Source organism: Hyperolius riggenbachi, chromosome 1, assembly GCF_040937935.1.
Source record: "Hyperolius riggenbachi isolate aHypRig1 chromosome 1, aHypRig1.pri, whole genome shotgun sequence".
Lineage (NCBI taxonomy): Eukaryota > Metazoa > Chordata > Amphibia > Anura > Hyperoliidae > Hyperolius > Hyperolius riggenbachi.
In genome coordinates, this window is record NC_090646.1 from 310,807,621 (window position 1) to 310,828,232 (window position 20,612).

The 20,612-nt window shown below is 48.1% G+C and overlaps 1 protein-coding gene across 9 annotated transcripts in view; it reads right to left on the reverse strand.

Moving 5' to 3' along the window:
* The window catches only part of ADGRL3 (adhesion G protein-coupled receptor L3), a 2,975,920-nt gene that overhangs the window by 2,061,620 nt on the left and 893,688 nt on the right, over window positions 1-20,612 (reverse strand). The window lies entirely within an intron of this gene.

The window sequence follows — 20,612 nt, forward strand, 5'->3', positions numbered from 1 at the left end:
AAACACGTGTGGTGTACGTTTTGGCTGGGAAGGGCTTTAACTGCCAACACCGTACGCCGTATGTTAGTTGGCAAAATGTCCCCTGGGAAGCAGCGGGCAGGGGGCCGACATCGTTCCTCCATGTGGGCCCCCCTACTTTGCCTCCCTGCCTGGCTAAAGTAGCGGTACAGATTGTAATTAGTCACCCATGCTGCATGTCCCACGCCGATCTTGCCACCTCTCTCTGCTCTGTACTTCCTGTACGACGTGTATTAGATACACATCATACAGGATTGGGAGACCAGAGAGGAGCTTGCCGCCAAAGGGGACACCGCACAGAGGCAGTGATCGTATGACTAATTACAACCTGCACCACTGCGCTCCAGCAAGGCCACAGGAGGGGGGCCCATGTGGAGGGAGAGGGGATGATGTCGGCCCCCCTCCCCATAGTGGACTCTATCCCTGCTACCTATACTGGTGTATCTCCCCCGTAAAGTTAGATGTGTCCCCATCCCCCCTTTATGATATCTGCGGCGGGGCCCCCTTTTGCTGAACAAACGTCTTTCTGCTCTATGCCTTGACAAAGGCGACCCTGAGTGGCCCCGAAACAATCGTCGGCCTTGCAGGTCTGACATAATTGCATGTGTATGCGATGGGACAGTAACTCTCTCTACCTAGCCGGGACCCGGGGGGGGGGGGGGGGTGCCACGGGGCAGTCCCACTGAATTAAAGACAGTTGGGGGGGTCTGCATAAAATAGGGGGTAGACTTTAAGCACAAGGGAGGGGGTGAAGCTATGAAAATGGCCAGTAAGCAATGGTGAACCGATGGGCCTTTAGAGCTTGCTTGAATGTGGGAGCTAACTTTGATGGGGAAAGGGGGGGGGGCATTCCATAGAACGGTGGCTAATATGGAGAAATCCTTAAAGCGGAATATAACCCTGCATTTCAACTTTGCTCTAAAACATTATTTACAGCATATTATATGCAAAAAGCATTTTTTTTACTAGACCAGCATTGGAAGGGTTAAACACAGAGGTTTTAAGTTCCGTGCAGACGTTCAGATAGTTACATTCTATTTAGTTATATGTATATATTTAGAAATGTTACACACTCTTTGGCTGTCCTCCAACTCCTTCTCAGTGAGAGAGATGAGTCACATTCAACACTTAGATACATTTATGTAAACAAAATGTATCTAACTCAAGTTCGGATGCCTCTGCAGAAATCTCCAGGGACTTTAAAGCCCTGTGTAACCCTTCCAATGCTGGTCTAGTAAAAAAAAAAAATGCTGGTTGCATATAATATACTGTAAATAATGTTTTAGAGCAAAGTTGAAATGCAGGGTTATATTCCGCTTTAAGCTTCGTGAGTGAGCAGGTGATGCAAGGGGTGGACATCTGTGAAGTGTTGGAGGAGCTAAAAGAGTTGGAGAGTATCTCTGGATAAGATACGAGATGTATGAAGGGAAGGTATGGTGGATGGATTTATATGCCGGTTTAAATTTAATTCTGAGGGGAATAGAGAGCCAGTGAATGGACTTGTGAAGAGGGGCAGCTGAAGAGTAGTGGTGGAAGGAGTGAACGAGCCTTGCAGTAGCACTTATAACAAATATAATAAATTACAAGGGTGAGCAAGTCTCATCTCGGGAAGTCCAGAAAGCATAGCATTGCATTAGTCGACAGGAGATGATCAGAGCATGGACCGGGAGTTTGGCGGTGTCAGGGATTAGGTGGGGTACATTTTTGGCGATGTTGAGATGAAAGTGGCAGGACCTGGAAATGTTCTAGATTTGGGGGTGAAGGAGAGTGCCAAGTCAGGGGTGACACCCAGCGGGTTTGAAGGTCAGGCAGGGCCAGTTCACCCACAAGGCAACCGAGGCAATTGTCTTGGGCCCTGAGGAAATGTTCGGCAAAAGGGGGCCCCGCCGCAGGTATCATAAAGGCGGGGATGGGGACACATCTAACTTTACGAGGGAGATACACCAGGCTACCGTTACTGGGCTGGAGGAGGGGAGGGAGAGCATCTGGCTACATAAATTAGGAGGAGGTGGAGGGAAGGCATCTGACTACATATACTGGGGTGGGGGAAAGAGCATCTGGGCTACATATACTGTCAGGAAAATTGGGGGGAGCAGGCATATACAAGCACATGTCCTGATGTCGGTCGCTCCCCTCGTTCTCCTTTATGCTCCCGTATTATAGCTAAAAGCACCCCAGGACCCACTTCCGGGTCACCAGAGTCGGGCTTCACTGTGCAGGCGCTGGCCGTGCTGCACATTAGGCGGTCCTGTGAGTGCCACTCTCCCACCGCCAATCGGCATTAGGTGGTCAGGAGAGGGTTAAAAACAACCCTGCATGTATGCTTTAACTAGAATTTAATGCTGTGCTAGATCGCAGCACTGTATACCTATTTATTTGCTTTTTTTTTGTTAGATTACAGCCTGCCAGCTCCGATCGAGGCTGGCAGGCTGATAACGAAACCCCGCTTTGTTTACTTGCAGGGAACACGCGCGCCTGCTAACCCCGCCTCCAGGACTTTGCCGTCATTCAGCGTTAGGCGGTCCTGTGAGCGCCACTCTCCCACCACCAACCGGCGTTAGGCAGTCGGGAGAGGGTTTTAAACGACCCTGTATGTAAGCTTTAACTAGAATTTAATGTTATTAGAATTATTTCAAATTATGGTCCCAGTTGAAATGTGGGGCTCAATTCTTCTGTACTGTACTTTCAACTGCAGCAATTTGGGAGTAACCACAGAAATTAATCGGTTGTCACCTTCTTCCTCTTGTGACAATTGGTTTTGAGTGGTTTGTGTTTTAACATTTTTATATTTGTTGCACACCTGCCTGTTCAATGAACAATGTTGCTGAACTCTTTCTCACATTTAGTGGGACAGGATTCAAAAGGCTGCACCGGAAGCAAATCAGCATGGGGTTCCTTGTCCAGAAGTAGTTTTGGCAATTCTTTTGAATAAAAAGACTTGACATCAAGGTCACTATCAGAAGACTGTATAATTACCAGTTTGGGTGAAATGACTTAACCACAACAGGTGGGTAGTTGTCATTGTATGGACAATTGTTTGTGTTTGTTATTTTATTTTATAACTAGTTACTGCTCTGTAGGGGTGTCTCCTGTGGCTTTATCAAAGGAGCTGGTGAAGCTGGCATTCCTGTTTAAATATCAAGTGGTATCCAATATTTTGAAACATTTTAAAGTTCAGTTTGTCATTCAAGGCCTTTGTTCCAGCAGTACGGTTATGGACCCGCCCTGTCCAGTCACATTTGACATATTGGTAGGTTGCTTGGTAGGCTGTTTGCTATGTATTTGCTTGTCTCCATATGAAGCACCAGCAAACAGAAACCGAGAGTATATAATGGTTCTGGACTTTGCACTAAATGTCAGGTCAGTAGGGATCTACTTGCAAAAATAAAAGACAGACTAGGCAGAGTCATATTACACCATTCACAATTATAGGTTTCACCATGTCAAGGTGCTGTTGATCTCAGCACCAGTTATTGGTGTGGGCATCCCTAGGGCTTTAAGTCTAAGTGGGCAAGGGCCTTCAGTAGGTCACCCTGCAAGGAATGATGAGCTGTCAACCCTAATGGGTGACAATTCACAACAATTACAGCACCCTGATACTGCGCTCATATGCTGAGTCAGGTGTTAAGTGGGTCACCTCTAAAATTTTATAAAAGATAATGAATCAAACGTTCATCAAACATAAATAAATAAAAAACACATTGGCAGGTAGTAACCACATGTATAATGTCCTTGCTCATATAATGGTTATCATGTGGGAGCGCTCTTCCTAGATGCGTGCAGCCATCAAAATAGAGTTCTTCAGTGAAATGGTTAAGCGCTCTTCTCTGCCTGTTCCTTCTTAAACACAGCAAATATGTCATATAATGAAAAAGCCCCCCCTTCGGGGAAAGACTCACCAGACTTCTAGGCCTCCAAGGCCAATGCTCGCATTCGGGGTATTGGCCACCCCGCAGCCTCTCTGGCAGTCCTCTCTCGGCTATTCCCAGTCTGTGTAATCAAAAAAACGAATTCCACATCGCGTAAAAGCGTACCAGTTTATTTAAAAAATGGTTAAAAACAGATCAGTGGTGTATAACCACTCATTGGGTCAAAAAACTTCATCAAGAAAATGAAACACAGCCAGCCCCTTGTTTGACAAGCTACCTGATTCCAGGTACAGGGGTATGCAGAGATGAGATGCACTAAGCTTGTGACAAGGTGCACGCCTCTGTCATCTAGCGTCCCTCTCCGCAATATCTTACTGGCTAGTGCTCTAAAAGATACCGAGCCTACTGCACACAGACAATCCCGCCGCGTCCAGCGAGCGCCGTGCGCTATGACGTCACTCCGTGGCTCCGCCCAACGTTTCGTTGCCCTAGCAACTCCTCAGGGGCTACGGAGGCACGGAGAGTGACGTCCTTTATCCTCTATTGTGCAGGCATTCACCTGCGTTCTATAATCAAGCTCATAGCTAGATCCTATTCCAAGCTGTTTGAAAGCCTAGGACCCGCCCCCCCCTTGCTCTGTGCAATAGTGCAGCAAGTCTATAGGCGGGGAATTTGAATTCCTCCTATCTCATTGTTTCCATTCAGATTCATAGCTTCATGCAGCAACCCCTGCATACCCTTTACATGATATTATAGAGCAACCTCTGCATACCCTTAGCATGATGCTATGTTTACCCATTAGCTAATAATGCAGCAAGTCTATAGGCTGCTGGGATTTGAATTCCTTCTATCTCATTGTTTCTGTTCAAATTCATAGCTTCAAGCAGCAACCCCTGCATACCCTTTACATGATATTATACAGCAACCCCTGCATACCCTTAGCATGGTATCATATTTACCCATTAGCTAATAATGCAGCAAGTCTATAGGCTGCTGGGATTTGAATTCCTCCTATCTCGCTGTTTCTATGCAGATTCATAGCCACGGAGTGACGTCATAGCGCACGACGCTCGCTGGACGCGGCGGTATTGTCTGTGTGCAGTAGGCTCGGTATCTTTTAGAGCACTAGCCAGTAAGATATTGCGGAGAGGGACGCTAGATGACAGAGGCGTGCACCTTGTCACAAGCTTAGTGCATCTCATCTCTGCATACCCCTGTACCTGGAATCAGGTAGCTTGTCAAACAAGGGGCTGGCTGTGTTTCATTTTCTTGATGAAGTTTTTTGACCCAATGAGTGGTTATACACCACTGATCTGTTTTTAACCATTTTTTAAATAAACTGGTACGCTTTTACGCGATGTGGAATTCGTTTTTTTGATTACACAGACTGGGAATAGCCGAGAGAGGACTGCCAGAGAGGCTGCGGGGTGGCCAATACCCCGAATGCGAGCATTGGCCTTGGAGGCCTAGAAGTCTGGTGAGTCTTTCCCCAAAGGGAGGGCTTTTTCATTAGATGACATATTTGCTGTGTTTAACCACTTGCCGACCGCACGCTTATACCGTGCGTCGGCAAAGTGGCAGCTGCAGGACCAGCGACGCAGTATTGCGTCGCCAGCTGCAGGCTGATTAATCAGGAAGCAGCCGCTCGTGCGAGTGGCTGCTTCCTGTCAATTCACGGCGGGGGGCTCCGTGAATAGCCTGCGGGCCGCCGATGGCGGCTCGCAGGCTAAATGTAAACACAAGCGGAAATAATCCGCTTTGTTTACATTGTACGGCGCTGCTGCGCAGGCCAATCAGCGGCCGGGGATCGCCGCCATGTGACAGGAGACAGCCTGTCACTGGCTGCACAGGACGGATAGCGTCCTGTGCAGCCCGGATCTCCAGGGGGGGCCAGGTAGGAGAGGGAGGGGGAGGATTTCGCCGCGGAGGGGGGCTTTGAGGTGCCCCCCCCCCGCAACACCCGGCAGGCAGGAGCGATCAGACCCCCCCAGCACATCATCCCCCTAGTGGGGGAAAAAGGGGGGCGATCTGGTCGCTCTGCCTGCACGCTGATCTGTGCTGGGGGCTGCAGAGCCCACCCAGCACAGATCAGCTAAAACAGCGCTGGTCCTTAAGGGGGGGTAAAGGGTGGGTCCTCAAGTGGTTAAGAAGGAACAGGCAGAGAAGAGCGCTTAACCATTTAACTGAAGAACCCTAATGGGTGACAGACTACTTTGCGGCATGGCGCTTAGCAATGTGCACACCTGTGACAGCAACAGCTATAGTCAGAAGGCTGTGGACATTCATACACACAGATCTGCAATATTAATAGCAAGAGAGACAAAAAATTCACTTATGAGGGGTATTGTGAGTGCAAGGTACTGTACCACTACTAGCAGCAATGAACACACCTGTGTCGGTCCAACAGCTAAAGCCAGTGCACTAAGGACAGTCAGACACACAGAACTGCAATATAACAATAGGAATAGAGAGACTTAACCTCTTGAGGACCATGGTGTTAAACCCCCTTAGTGACCAGGCTAATTTAACCTTAATTGGCCACTGCAGCTTTAAGGCCAAGCTGCAGGGCCGTATAACTCTGCACACAAGTGATTCCCCCCCCCCTTTCCTCCCCACCAACAGAGCTCTCGGTTGGTGAGGTCTGATCGCCCCCCTGTGTTTATTTATTTGCTTGGGGTTTTTTTGAATATTTTTTGCTATTTTTTTCTTTTTTTTTTTTCTAAATCCCCTCCCTCCCCCCAGCCGGCCAATCACGGCGATCGGCTGTCATAGGCTTCTGCCTATGAGAGCCGATCGCTCTCTTGTCCCCCAGGGGGACAGCCGTGTCACACGGCTGTCCCCAGTACTGCACTGCTTCTAATCGCAGCGTTGTACATGTAAATACACGGCGGTTTCGCCGTGTAACAGTCTTCTGAGTGGCGACTGAAGGCAGAGCTCAGCTCCGCCCACCAAGCGGGAGATGCGCGTGCAGCGTGCGCACAATCTCCCATAAACTGCTGCCCCAGGACTTTACGCCAATCGGCGTTAGCTGGTCCTGGGCCTGCCGCCGCGGCCACGCCCATCGGTGTGACGCGGGCGGCAAGCGGTTAAAATGCAGTTATGGATGGTATTGTGTGTGTGCAAGATACTGTCCACTACTACCAGCAATGTGCACACCTGTGTCAGACCAACAGCTAAAGTCAGTGGACTGTGGACAGTCTGATACACATAACTGCAATTTAACAATAGCAAGAGAGACAATGTGCCAGCCCTTAGAAGGGCTCTTGGGTGCTCAGGACACTGTACTAACAGCAAGAAACACATTGGGGACACAGAACAGAGGCCTAGCTCTTTCCCTAGCATCAGCACAGCTCTCACCCTACACTCCTTCACAGCAGCTACAGACAGAGTGTAAAATGGCTGCCATTTTTTAAGGGTCCTGGATGGATAGTTGGAATGCTGCCATGTGCCTGCTGAGTCTGGAGTGAGGGAGTCAAAGTTTGGTGCCATGATGATGTATAGGAGGCGGGTTGAAAGTGCCATATGTTCACCTGCCGACATAAGCGGGAACACACGTTCTTCCCCGGGAACTGTCCGCTGGCGAACAGTTCGGGCCATCTCTACTGAACTGTTGACACAAGGCAGGATACATCCATGCTTCTTTAATGTACCTTACCATTGATACATTTGCACACAAGAAAGCTATGCATTTGGGCTGGAGCTGCTGTGAAACATCCATTAGGTTCAGTTTTAAATCAGTCCAAAAGGTCCCAGTCCTCCACTGCCAGCACATACAAGATACAAGAAGGATTTATTCGCCAAGTACGGTGAAGTCGTACTCGGAATTGCTTGTGGTACACATGGCTTAGGCAACGTACAACAGCAACAGTTGTACATGTTACACACACGGCTACATTTACATATGCTGACAGCATTTAACAATACAGTACATTTACAACTACGTTTAAACAGGCTAGCAGCATAAACAGTACGATAACATTACGATAACATTCGGAGTAGTATTAGTGTCAGAGTTGCCAGGGAGGCGGAAAGTGCAGGAGAGAAGGCGGAAAGTAATGCTGTAGAAAGGCAGTGTGAGTAGGGATGCAGAGGAGAAGTGAAATAGCCGCATCAGAGGCAGACGTGCTGGTTGCAGACTAGAAGGTGGAAAGTCAGGGGTCTGTGTTGTTCAGCAACAGAACAGCCTGTGGGAAGAAGGAATTCCTGCGCCTGGTGGTCTTGGATGGGATGGTGCGGAAGCGCCGGCCAGATGGGAGGGGCTCAAAGGGGCTGCCAGGGTGGGAGGAGTCGCGGGAGATCCAGGTGGCCCTCTTCTTCATCCTTGCCTTGTGAAGGAGTTCAAGCGGTGGCAGGGGCGAACCAATGATCCTTTCCGCCTCACCAATGACTCTTTGCAGTTTATGTCTGTCACTAGCTGATGCGCTGGCATACCAGACGATGACTGAGGAGCAAAGTATGGATTCAGTGGTGGCGGTGTAGAAGCTGGTGAGCAGCTCCCGAGGCATGCCAAATTTTTTGAGTTGGCGCAGGAAAAATAGCCTCTTCTGTGCCTTCTTCTGAATTTTGATGGTGTTCAGCTTCCATTTTAGGTCAGACGACAAGGTTGTGCCAAGGAACCGGACCGATGAAACTCTGGAGACTTCGGTCTCACCTATGTGGACTGGTGGGCGAGTGGGAGGGTTTTTCCTGAAGTCAGCGATCAGCTCGACCGTCGTTGTTGCATTTAGGACAAGGTTGTTGTTCTTGCACCAATTGCAGATTCTCTCTATCTCACTGCGGTAGTCTTGTTCTCCGTTGCTGCCGATAAGGCCAATGATTGTAGTGTCATCAGCAAATTTAATGACCTTGACAGAGTCCGAGGAGGAGGTGCAGTTATTTGTGTACAAGGAGAACAGAAGCAGGAACAGTACACACCCTTGAGGTGCCCCCATGTTGGTGGTTCTCACGCTAGAGGAGCAGTTGCCGAGCTTGACCTGTTGTGTCCTGTCCGAGAGGAAACTCTTGATCCATGCCCGAAGCATGGGATCGACGCCGAGTTGCACCAGATTGTCGACCAGGGTGTCTGGGCAGATCGTGTTGAAGGCCGAGCTAAAGTCCAGGAACAGGACTCTGACATAGGAGCCAGGCTTGTCGAGGTGCTCCATGATGTATGCCAGGCCGACATTTATTGCATCCTCTATGGACCTGTTGGCCCTGTATGCGAATTGGAGTGGGTCTAGCAGTGCATCAGTGGTGCCTTTGAGGTGAGCGAGAACTAGACGTTCCAAGACCTTCATGATGGTGGATGTTAGGGCCACGGGTCTGAAGTTGTTGAGGTCTCTGCTGCCTTGCTTTTTGGGGACCGGTATGATTGTGGACCTCTTGAGACAGGAGGGGACTGTGCCTTCCGCTAGCGACTTCCTGAACAGAGAGGTGAACCCCGGGGCTAGCTGGTCTGCACAGGTCCTTAGGCAGTTTGTTGAAACACCATCTGGGCCTGAGGCTTTCCTGGGGTTGAGCTTGCGAAGCAGCTTGAGAACTTCCACTTCCTGGACTGCAACCGGTGCATTGATGTCTTGGTCTCTCGGTGCGGAGGGAGCCGCTGGTCTCATCATCGTCCCCAGGGACCCGAGCTGCTGGGGCTGTTGCTCGAACCTGCAGTAGAACTCGTTGAGTTCCTCAGCCAGTTGAGTGCTCGGGGTCACCTGTTGAGGAGGGGGTTTGAAGTTAGTGACCGCTCTGAGGCCTCGCCATACCTCCCTCGAGTTGTTGGACTGGAGTCGGAGTCCCAGCTTATCAGAGTAAGCTCTCTTTGCAGCTCGCAGTTCCCGTTTCAGGGCGTACCTGGCCTCCCTGAATTCTTCTGCGGTGCCGGACTTGTGCGCTTGTTCCTTACGCTTACGAAGCTGGCGCAGCTTATCACTGAACCAAGGCTTGTTATTGGGGAAGGCCTTGAAGGTCTTAGAGGGGATGCACATTTCTTCACAGAAGCTGATGTAAGAGGTGACGTTCTCTGACCATTCGTCCAGGGTGGGTGCCTCCAGGGACGACCAGTCAGTGAGATCAAAGCACGCCTGCAGCTTCATACATGGGAGGTTGAACTGTGTATCTTTAGCACCATCACTTCACAGGATTTTCATATTGGTCATTTTAATTAACAATGTTTTACTAAAAGAAAAAAAAAAAATCCACCATTTTAATCACTTAATTACCAGTGGTATCTGCCCCCTTAAGGACCAGAGACTGTTGGTACCATAAACAGCAGAATACCGATGAATCGCCCCACATACCCCCAACGTTTTGCCTCTCAGAAGGTAGCGCTAACTCAACTCGTACAATACATTCAGTGCACATATGAGTCCTATTTCAGATAACAATTCCTATGGCGAGTGCTCAGAGTTCCACTGCTTTATGTCGCCTCTTCACAGCTTATTCCACCACCACACCATATGGAAACAGACTCACCAGATTATATGACCTCAAACAGGTCTAGTAACGCCTTGGGACACTTAGGGCCGTCCCCCACCTCCTCCGGACCGGAAGTGAGAGGAACTGTTGAGCGTGGGACGCCGAGCTGGTACTCGAGGTGGCGAAGGTGACTGCAGCGCGCGCGGCACTTTGGGGACAACCAAGAGGGAGCATTACGGCAGCCGGAGCCCAGCTTAAACGGGGGAGAGCCCGTGACAAAAACTCTGCGCCCTACTAACAAGTCAGCACATTGTAAGTGCAATTGTTTTTTATGGTATAATACATTTTTACAGTTTTACACTATGTGGAGTTTTTATCCCTTTGAGGGTGCAATGCATGTATGAAGGTGCAATAGAGAGGAACTGTCCAGGACAAGCAGGCATCGCCAGAGGAGGTGGGGGACGGCCCTAAGTGTCTCAAGGCGTTACTAGACCTGTTTGAGGTCATATAATCTGGTAAATCTGTTTCCATATGGTGTGGTGGTGGAATAAGCTGTGAAGAGGCGACATAAAGCAGTGGAACTCTGAGCACTCGCCATAGGAATTGTTATCTGAAATAGGACTCATATGTGCACTGAATGTATTGTACGAGTTGAGTTAGCGCTACCTTCTGAGAGGCAAAACGTTGGAGATATACAGAAGGAGCAGCACCAACTGCATGGAACTGATATAGTCTAGCAAAGTGGTTGTGGCGTTTATATCTTACTTTTTAAAGCCCCACATACCCGCTGCAACCGACGTCCGTTGGAAACCACAGGCCACCCACTCTGCCATCTCTATGACAGCAGAGTTCCTGTGAGCCGGTCAGGAGCTGCTTTCATTGGCTCCTAACTGTGTAAGCTAACTTCCATTGATAGACAGGGTCAGGAGCCAATGAAATCAGCTCCTGACTTGCTCACAGGGTTCTGCCATTATAAAAAAGGCTGAGCAAGTGAGCTGCGGCGGAGAGCTAGTGGTGAGATCGGCGAAAGCAACGAGAGCGGCGAGAATGCCCGTGTGGGCGAGTTGAAATCTACTGCTGCTGTAGCCCTGCTAGCCACAGCAGCATCAAAACAGGGCGTACATTTCAATTAGTGTCGTCCTTAAATGGTTAACTTGAACTGCCCTTCTAGTGCCTCACCAAGAGGTTGATTTACTACAGCAGATAGTATTATAATTCCCTGCACACGCTATGCAGCCATAGCATGCACAGTCAAATTATGCTTGGCTCGAATAGTTTAAAGGGTGCTTCGTTAGACTTAACAAGCACTCCACTGAACCTGCCCAGAGCCCAACGAGTCCAGTCGCTTAAAAGTACGATATTCCTGCACTTTGATTGGACTTGTAGGATGCCTGTCACTTGTCAGGCTATTGGGCCAATAAAAGTGCAGGAATATTGTACTTTGATGTTACTGGACCTGCCGGGCTCCAGGTGGGTTCAGTGGAGCACTCGTTAAGTGTAATGAAGCGCTTTTTAAACTATTTGAGCCGAACGTAATTTAACTGTAGTGCAGCCATAGAGTGTGCAGGTAATTATAACACTCTCTGCTGTCATTAAGCTGCACAGCTTAGTGAATAAACCTCCTAATGCCTAATACCAATTCCCTCTCTAGTGCCTAAAATTAACCTCCCACATAATGCCTAAAACTAATCCCCCCCCCCCCCCCAGTGCCTATGACGTACCTCTCCCCATGTAATGCCAGAAATGAATCCCCACTCACAGCTAAGGTTTTGGTGGCCCCAAGCAGCCCACAATGTGAGGCCACCCCTCCCCGAAAGATGGCAAAAGATGGGCATGGCCACGACATGATGTGGGTGGAGCAAAATACTAACAAAATACAGGTAGTCCCCAATTAACATATAAGATAGGGACTGTAGGTCAGAATCTGGTTTATTTTGTCCCCCTCTGTTTCTCCGGTGCCCTCTTTTGTCCCTCTGTGTCACCCAAGTCTGTGCCTCTTTTGCCCCCCCCCCCCCCCATGTCACCTCATGTCCCCCCGTCTCATCTCTGCTCTCCATTTGCCCCCTCTGTTCCCCATGTGCCTCTTTTGTCCTCCTTTGTTCCCCCCCTTGTGTCACCTCTTGCCCCCCTACCCTGTCCTAGCCCGTTATAGGTGCCCCCAGGATAGGTATCCAGGCATAGGTGCCCCTTGTACAGGTATCCAGGCATAGGTGCCCCCAATGTAGGTAGCTTGTTATAGGTTGTGCACCAGTATAGGTTATCCAGGTACATGTGCCCCAAGTGTAGGTAGCGAGCTATAGGTGCCCCAGTGTAGGTAGCCAGGTACAGGTGGTGCCCTCAGTATAGGTTAGGCAGGTACAGGCACCACAGTATAGGTGGCAAGCTATAGGTGCCCCAGTATAGGTAGCCAGGTATAAGTGGTGCCTCATAATAGGTTAGCCAGGTACAGTTGCCACAGTCTTGGTAGTGAGCTATAGGTGCCCCATTATAGGTAGCCAGGTAGGTACAGGTGGTGTCCCAGTATAGGTTAGCCAGGTACAGGTGCCACAGTATAGGTATCAAGCTATATGTGCCCCAGTATAGGTAGTCAGGTACAGGTGGTGCCCCAGTATAGTTTAGGCACGTATCAGCCGTGGGCCGGCAATGACTAACATAACTCTGTTCCAGTGCTGACTCCTCTAGCAGCTCTCTTCTCCTCTCACTGCCTCCATGTCCTATTGCCATGGTTACTTTAGGTAGCACCTCTGACGTCATGAGAGGCGCCACTCCGGGGTAACCATGGAGACAGGACGCAAACCTGGCAAAGCGGTGACAGGAGGTGAGAGTAGCAAGAGAAGTCTGTGCTGGAATGGAACTATTCAACTTACTGGGGCTGCACAGAGCAGGCTGTCGGCAGATACAAGTGAATGAGACCCCCCCCCCTCTGAAGTGAGACCCCAAGCAGGGGCTTGCCTCGCTTGTAGCTGCACACCCAAATCACCTGCTTCAGGCTTCACTGTCCAACAAGCATACAGTTCAGCCTTCCATGTGAAAGAAGATATACCTCAAAAATGTTCAACTCTTGAAAACTTTCTGTCTACATGTGAATTTTGCAAAGATAGGACTGATTCATGTTTATGTATGAATGTATTAAATGCCAAGGTGTATGACAATTTGAAGAAATAGCAACCATTCACTCTAACCTATTAAATACTTTCTAATGATGGTTGATTTAACCACTTAAGGACTGCAGTCATAAAACCCCATAATTTTTTCCATTCAGACCACTGCAGCTTTAACGGTTTATTGCTCGGTCATACAACCTACTATCTAAATGAATTTTACCTCCTTTTCTTGTCACTAATACAGCTTTCTTTTGGTGCTATTTGATTGCTGCTCTGATTTTCAGTTTTTATTATATTCATCAAAAAATACATAAATTTTGTCAAAAAAAAAATGATTTTTTTAACTTTCTGTGCTGACATTTTTCAAATAAAGTAAAATTTCTATATACATTTTTGTCCAAATTTATTGTGCTACATGTATTTGATAAAAAAAATCCAATAAGTGTATATTTATTGGTTTGGGTAAAAGTTATAGCATTTACAAACTATGGTGCCAAAAGTGAATTTTCCCATTTTGAAACATCTCTGACTTTTCTGAGCACCAGTCATGTTTCATGAGGTGCTAGAATTCCAGGATAGTATAAATACCCCCCAAATTACCCCATTTTGGAAAGAAGACATCCCAAAGTATTCACTAAGAGGCATGGTGAGTTAATAGATTTTATTTTTTGTCACAAGTTAGTGGAAAATGACACTTTGTGACAAAAAAAAATGAAATCTGCCATGGACTCACCATGCCCCTCTCTGAATCCTTTAGGGTGTCTACTTTCCAAAATAGGGTCATTTGTGGGGTGTGTTTACTGTCCTGGCATTTTCGGGGGTGCTAAATTGTAAGCACCCCTGTAAAGCCTAAAGGTGCTCATAGGACTTTGGGCCCCTTAGCGCACTTAAGCTGCAAAAAAGTGTCACACGTGGTATCGCCGTACTCGGGAGGAATAGTATAATGTGTTTTGGGGTGTATTGTTACACATACCCATGCTGGGTGGGAGAACTATCTCTGTAAATGAGATTTTTTTGATTTTTTTTACACACAATTGTCCATTTACAGAGATATTTCTCCCACCAGCATGGGTATGTGTAAAAATACACCCCAAAACACATTATACTACTTCTCCTGAGTACGGGAATACCACATGTGTGACACTTTTTTGCAGCCTAGGTGCGCTAAGGGGCCCAACGTAGTCATTTTGAGGCATTGGGTTTCTAGACTCTTCCTCACGGTTTAGGGCCCCTAAAATGCCAGGGCAGTATAGGAACCCCACAAGTGACCCCATTTTAGAAAGAAGACACCCCAAGGTATTCCGTTAGGAGTATGGTGAGTTCATAGAAGATTTTATTTATTGTCACACGTTAGCAGAAATTGATTTTTATTGGGTTTTTTCACAAAGTGTCATTTTCCACTAACTTGTGATAAAAAATAAAATCTTCTATGAACTCACCATACTCCTAACAGAATACCTTGGGGTGTCTTCTTTCTAAAATGGGGTCACTTGTGGGGTTCCTAAACTGCCCTGGTTTTTTAGGGGCCCAAAACAGTGAGGAGTAGTCTGGAAACCAAATGCCTCAAAATGACTGTTCAGGGGTATAAGCATCTACAAATTTTGATGACAGGTGGTCTATGAGGGGCCAAATTTTGTGGAACCGGTCATAAGCAGGGTGGCCTCTTAGATGACAGGTTGTATTGGCACTGAAGTGCAGGAAGTGCAGGATGTTCTCAAATCGTGACCTGGACATGGCAGTAGAGAACATGGGCATGTGATGCATTGGGTGCGTAGACCAACAAGACCGCAATACATTCTTTTTGACTAGACCCATGTTAAGGAGAAGGCCCCAAAAAATGTTACATTCGGAAACTTGGAGTGGTTTCCACTGAAAAGACAGGGCATGGTAGCTTCTTGGATTGGCGGTTGCGTATTGTGTGGCATAACGGTTGGTCTCAGCCACAATTAAGTCGTACCAGCAGTGATCAGAAAAAAAAAGTCTATCACTGTGGTGGGGCGGGTGAGGGTTTGGCTGGGTGATCAGAAGCCCGCAGGGGGCAGATTAGGGCCTGATCTGATGGATAGGAGTGCTAGGGGGTGACATGTGGTGACTGGAGGTGATTGATGGGTGTCTCAGGGGGTGATTAGAGGGGAGAATAGATGCAAGCAATGCACTGGGGAGGTTATCAGGGGGGGTCTGAGGGTAATCTGAGGGTGTGGGCGGGTAATTGGGTGCCAGCAAGGGGCAGATTAGGGTCTGACCTGATGGGTAGCAGTGACAGGTGGTGACAGATGGGTGATTGATGGGTGATCAGTGGGTGATTAGAGGGGAGAGCAGATGTAAATAATGCACTGGGGAGGTGATCGGGGGGGGGGGGTATAAGGGAGATCTGAGGGTGTGGGCGGGTGTTTGGGTGCCCGCAATGGGAAGATTAGGGTCTGATCTGATGGGTAGCAGTGACAGGTGCTGACGGGGTGACGGAGTGATTGATAGGTGATCATGGTGTGATTAGAGGGGAGAATAGATGCAAGCAATGCACTGGCGCGGTGATCGTGGGGGGGGGGGGTCTGAGGGCGATCTGAGGATGTGAATGGGTGATTGGGTGCCCGCAAGGGGCAGATAAGGGTCTGGTATGATGGGTAGCAGTGACAGGTGGTGATGGGGTGATTGATGGGTGATCAGTGGGTAATGAGGGGAGAACAGATGTAAATAATGCACTGGGGAGGTGATCAGAGGGGGTCTGAGGGCGATCTGAGGGTGTGGGCGGGTGTTTGGCTGCCCGAAAGGGGCAGATTAGGGTCTGATCTGATGGGTAGCAGTGACAGGTGGTGACAGGGGGTGATTGATAGGTGATCAGTAGGTGATTACAGGGGAGAATATATGCAAGCAATGCACTGGCGAGTTGATAAGAGGGGGTCTGAGGGTGATCTGAGGGTGTGGGCGGGTGATTGGGTGCCCGCAAGGGGCAGATTAGGGCCTGATCTGATGGGTAGCAGTGACAGGTGGTGACGGGGTGATTGATGGGTGATCAGTGGGTGATTAGAGGGGAGAACAGATGTAAACAATGCACTTCTGAGGTGATCTTAAGGGTGGGTCTGCGGGCGATCTGAGGGTGTGGGCGGGTGATAAGGTGCCCGCAAGGGGCCGGTTAGGGTCTGATCTGATGGGTGGCAGTGACAGGTGGTGACAGGGGGTGATTGATGGGTGATTGACAGGTGATTGACAGGTGATTAGTGGGTGATTACAGGGGAGAATAGGTGTATACAGTACACGGGGGGTCTGTGGAGGATCTGAGGGAGTGGGGGGTAATCAGGAGCCCCCAGGGGGCAGTTTAGGACCTAATCTAAAAAATAGTGTTGACAGGGAGTGATTTATGAGAGATTAGGGGGGTGATTGGGTGCATAGCAAAGTGAAAGGAAGACCGGGTCTCTACCTGGATTTGTGCAATTATAGCAGAATATTTATTGTGCCATAGCAGCTAGAAACACAACGTTTCGGCCAGAGGCCTTTATCAAGTGTTACCAAATACAATCAGTGCTCACATGTATAAGACTCACATAATAGAAAAACACGCCCCAAATAGGGCTGGCACAAACTTAATACTAAAAGATTGAGAGTGCGGCCAATTTAAAGAGACAGTACATAAATTACAGCAAAAAGTTGCTACAAAAAACATCTCAAATTAAAGTCCTCATTAAGTCCATTCGGAGTTAGTGTACTTAGCTTGTCGATCCATCTGTTCTCATGCCTCAATAGAGCAGTCTGTTTGTCCACACTTGTGCTGCTTAACACCTTCTCCAGTACGCACCATCGTAAGTCACTCACTCTGTGGTTGCATTCAAAGAAGTGCTTACCTACAGGGGAGTCGATTTTTTTATTAGGGCCGTTATAATATTTTCCATACAACCTGATGTCACTACGGTGCTCATTAATTCTAACGCGTACAGGTCTTGTAGTCTGTGCTACATACCCCATGCCGCATGGGCATTTTAATAAATAAATTACATTAGGTGTCACACAGGAGAAGTTCCCGTTCACTTTGATTTTAGTTCCTTTCATTGGGTGTCTGATGTGATCACCTTTTATAACGCTGGAACAGTTCTGGCAGCTGAGACACGGGAATGTTCCCAATATTTTAGGTATAAAAGTATCTTTCTGGCCTGAATTTTTCTTCTTCACATCAGCTTTAACCAGCATATCCCTTATGCTCTTTCCTTTTCTGTATACAAAATATGGGAAACACTTTCGACAGAACAGGGTCCGCCTCTATGAGGGTCCAATTGTCAAGAATGCTTCTTCTGACTAATCTTGCGTGATTATCAAACGTGGAAATAAACTGGACTCCCCTGTTCTGCTGGTGTCTACATTTCTTTTGTCTCAGTTCTTTTCTATCCAATAAAGCCACTGTCTGTGCTGTTCGCTCTACCTCTTCCTTTTTATAACCTCTTCACTCTATATCTTCCTTTTTATAAAGTCTTTTTATAAAATTATGTGTCAATCTATCCGCCTGTTTAGAATAGGTCTCATCGATTGACGTGATACGTGTAGCCCGTATGAATTGGCTCTTTGGGAGGCCTCTTACCAAGGTGGGAGGGTAACAGCTGCTTACTAACAGAGCATTATTTCTATTACTTTTTTTTTGTATAAATCGGTGTGAAAAACAGTTCCATCAAAGTACACATTGACATCTAGGAAATGTAAATTGCTAGCATGAAATTCCAAAGTGAACTTGATCGTATTGTGAACGGTGTTTAAATCTTCCTCAAAACTCCTCAGGCATTCCTCAGATCCCCTCCAGCAAAAGAACACATTGTCTATAAAGCGACAGTATGCAGTGCCAAAAAATTTTTAAATGTCGCTACCTAGAATGTGTCTTGTCTCAAATTCTCCCATGAAAATGTTAGCCAACGTTGATGCATACGGGGCCCTCATTGGGACACCACGTATTTGCAGAAAGAAATGTTTTTGCACCCTGAAATAGTTTGAGCGAAGACATAGGCGTAACAAGTCCATGACAAAAAGGACATTGATGCGGGAGTCAGTATTACACTGTAATGACCTATTGATTCCAAGGCCTCAATATGAGGTATATTGGTATACAGACTCACCACGTCCAAACACACAAGGTATTTGATGTCAGTGGTACCTATCCTGTCCAAAAAATTCAAAAAATTAGTAGTGTCCTGTAGACAGCAAGGATTAGCTTTAACCACCGGCTGCCAGGGGCGTTCCTAGGGTCCCTGGAGATCAGTGGCACCTGTGGGCACCAGGAGGGGAGGTACATGCGGCGCGCGCAGCGCGCCGCGGCAAAAAATGGGCGTGGCCATGCGGTGAGTGGGCGTGGCCATGGGTGGGGCCAAATGTACATGAACTTAGCAGCGGTGTAAGCTACGGATAACGGGCCTGCCCATCGAAATATTGGACGGAGCCCCCTGTCCTTTATTTCGATCATTTACAATCAGTATAGGCATAGATCAAAGATGTATACGCACATACAATTTTGATTGGTCAATCACTGACCCCCAATTTCCCACCCCCGTGCAGTAAGTGGGCCAACAGACAATGAATTTTATGAACAGAGCTAAAATTGGCTAATCAAAATTGTATGTGTGTACCAGGCTTTACAGCTAATACTGTACATACTGAAAGTAGCAGGGATCAGCATACAATACAGCTGGTTTACAATCAATAAAGGCACAGAGTAACACCTTACACTGTACACACTGGAGGTAAATCAGCACACAGTGCAAGCATTAGAGAACAGCGTATACTGTACATACTGTAGGCAGCAGAATTCAGCACACTGCAGCTAGCGTGCCAAAAATATGACGATCACGTTGTGTGGCGTGCTTATCGCGCCGCACCAAAAAATGGGTGGGCCATGGACCAGAATATAGGTGTGGTAACGGGTGGAGACAAATTTACATGAACCTAGCAATGGTGGGACATCAGATTAGGACAGTGGTGGCGAACCTTTTGGAGGCCGAGTGCCCAAACTGCAACCCAAAAGTCACTTACCGGTATCTATCGCAAAGTGGCAACAGCAATTTAAACTAAATACTGTACAAACGTTTTAACTCATACATGAACATTATGGAAAATCCAAGTTGAAAATAAACTGTGAAGATAAACAATTTCATCCATCCTACTCCTGAAAAATGTATTCAATTTTTTAGAACCTCCCAGTTTTATTTTCTGTTTTAAAACGCTAAAAAAGTAGGTTTAATGCTATTGTCTCATATGATAAGGATTCAGCTTTTCCCATAGTCTCGCAGTTAGCAATCATGTGACCCCCAACAAGACATATTCAGCAATCATGAGGCCCCCAACAAATCAGGAGGCCCCCAACAAGACAAATTCAGCAATCATGAGGCCTCCAACAAATCATGAGGCCCCCAACAAGACAAATTCAGCAATCATGAGGCCCCCAACAAGACAAATTCAGCAATCATGAGGCCCCCAACAAATCATGAGGCCCCCAACAAGACAAATTCAGCAATCATGAGGCCCCCAACAAATCATAAGGCTCCCAACAAGACACATTCAGCAGTCATGAGGCACATAAATAGACAGCATTTCACATAAATAGGCAGAATGCCCCCTTAATATGGTAGCCCCCCCCAAGTTAGGTAGTGAGTGACAGGGACCCCCAGGTTAGCTAGTGAGTGACAGGCGCCTCCAGTTAGGTAGTGAGTGACAGGGACCCCGATAGTGAGTGACAGGGAGCACCTTTAGGTAGTGAGTGAGTGCCAGGGAGCCCCTTTAGGCAGTGAGTAAGTGCCAGGGAGCCCCTTTAGGCAGTGAGTGAGTGACAGGGAGCCCCTTTAGGGAGTGAGTGAGTGACAGGGAGCCCCTTTAGGGAGTGAGTGAGTGACAGGGAGGCCCTTTAGGGAGTGAGTGAGTGCCAGGGAGCCCCTTTAGTGAGTGAGTGCGTGCGTGCCAGGGAGCCCCTTTAGTGAGTGAGTGCGTGCCAGGGAGCCCCTTTAGTGAGTGAGTGCGTGCCAGGGAGCCCCTTTAGTGAGTGCGTGCCAGGGAGCCCCTCTAGGGAGTGGGTGCGTGCCAGGGGAGCCCCTTTAGGGAGTGAGTGAGTGCCAGGGGAGCCCCTTTAGGGAGTGAGTGAGTGCCAGGGGAGCCCCTTTAGGGAGTGAGTGAGTGCCAGGGGAGCCCCTTTAGGGAGTGAGTGAGTGCCAGGGAGCCCCTTTAGGGAGTGAGTGAGTGCCAGGGGAGCCCCTTTAGGGAGTGAGTGAGTGCC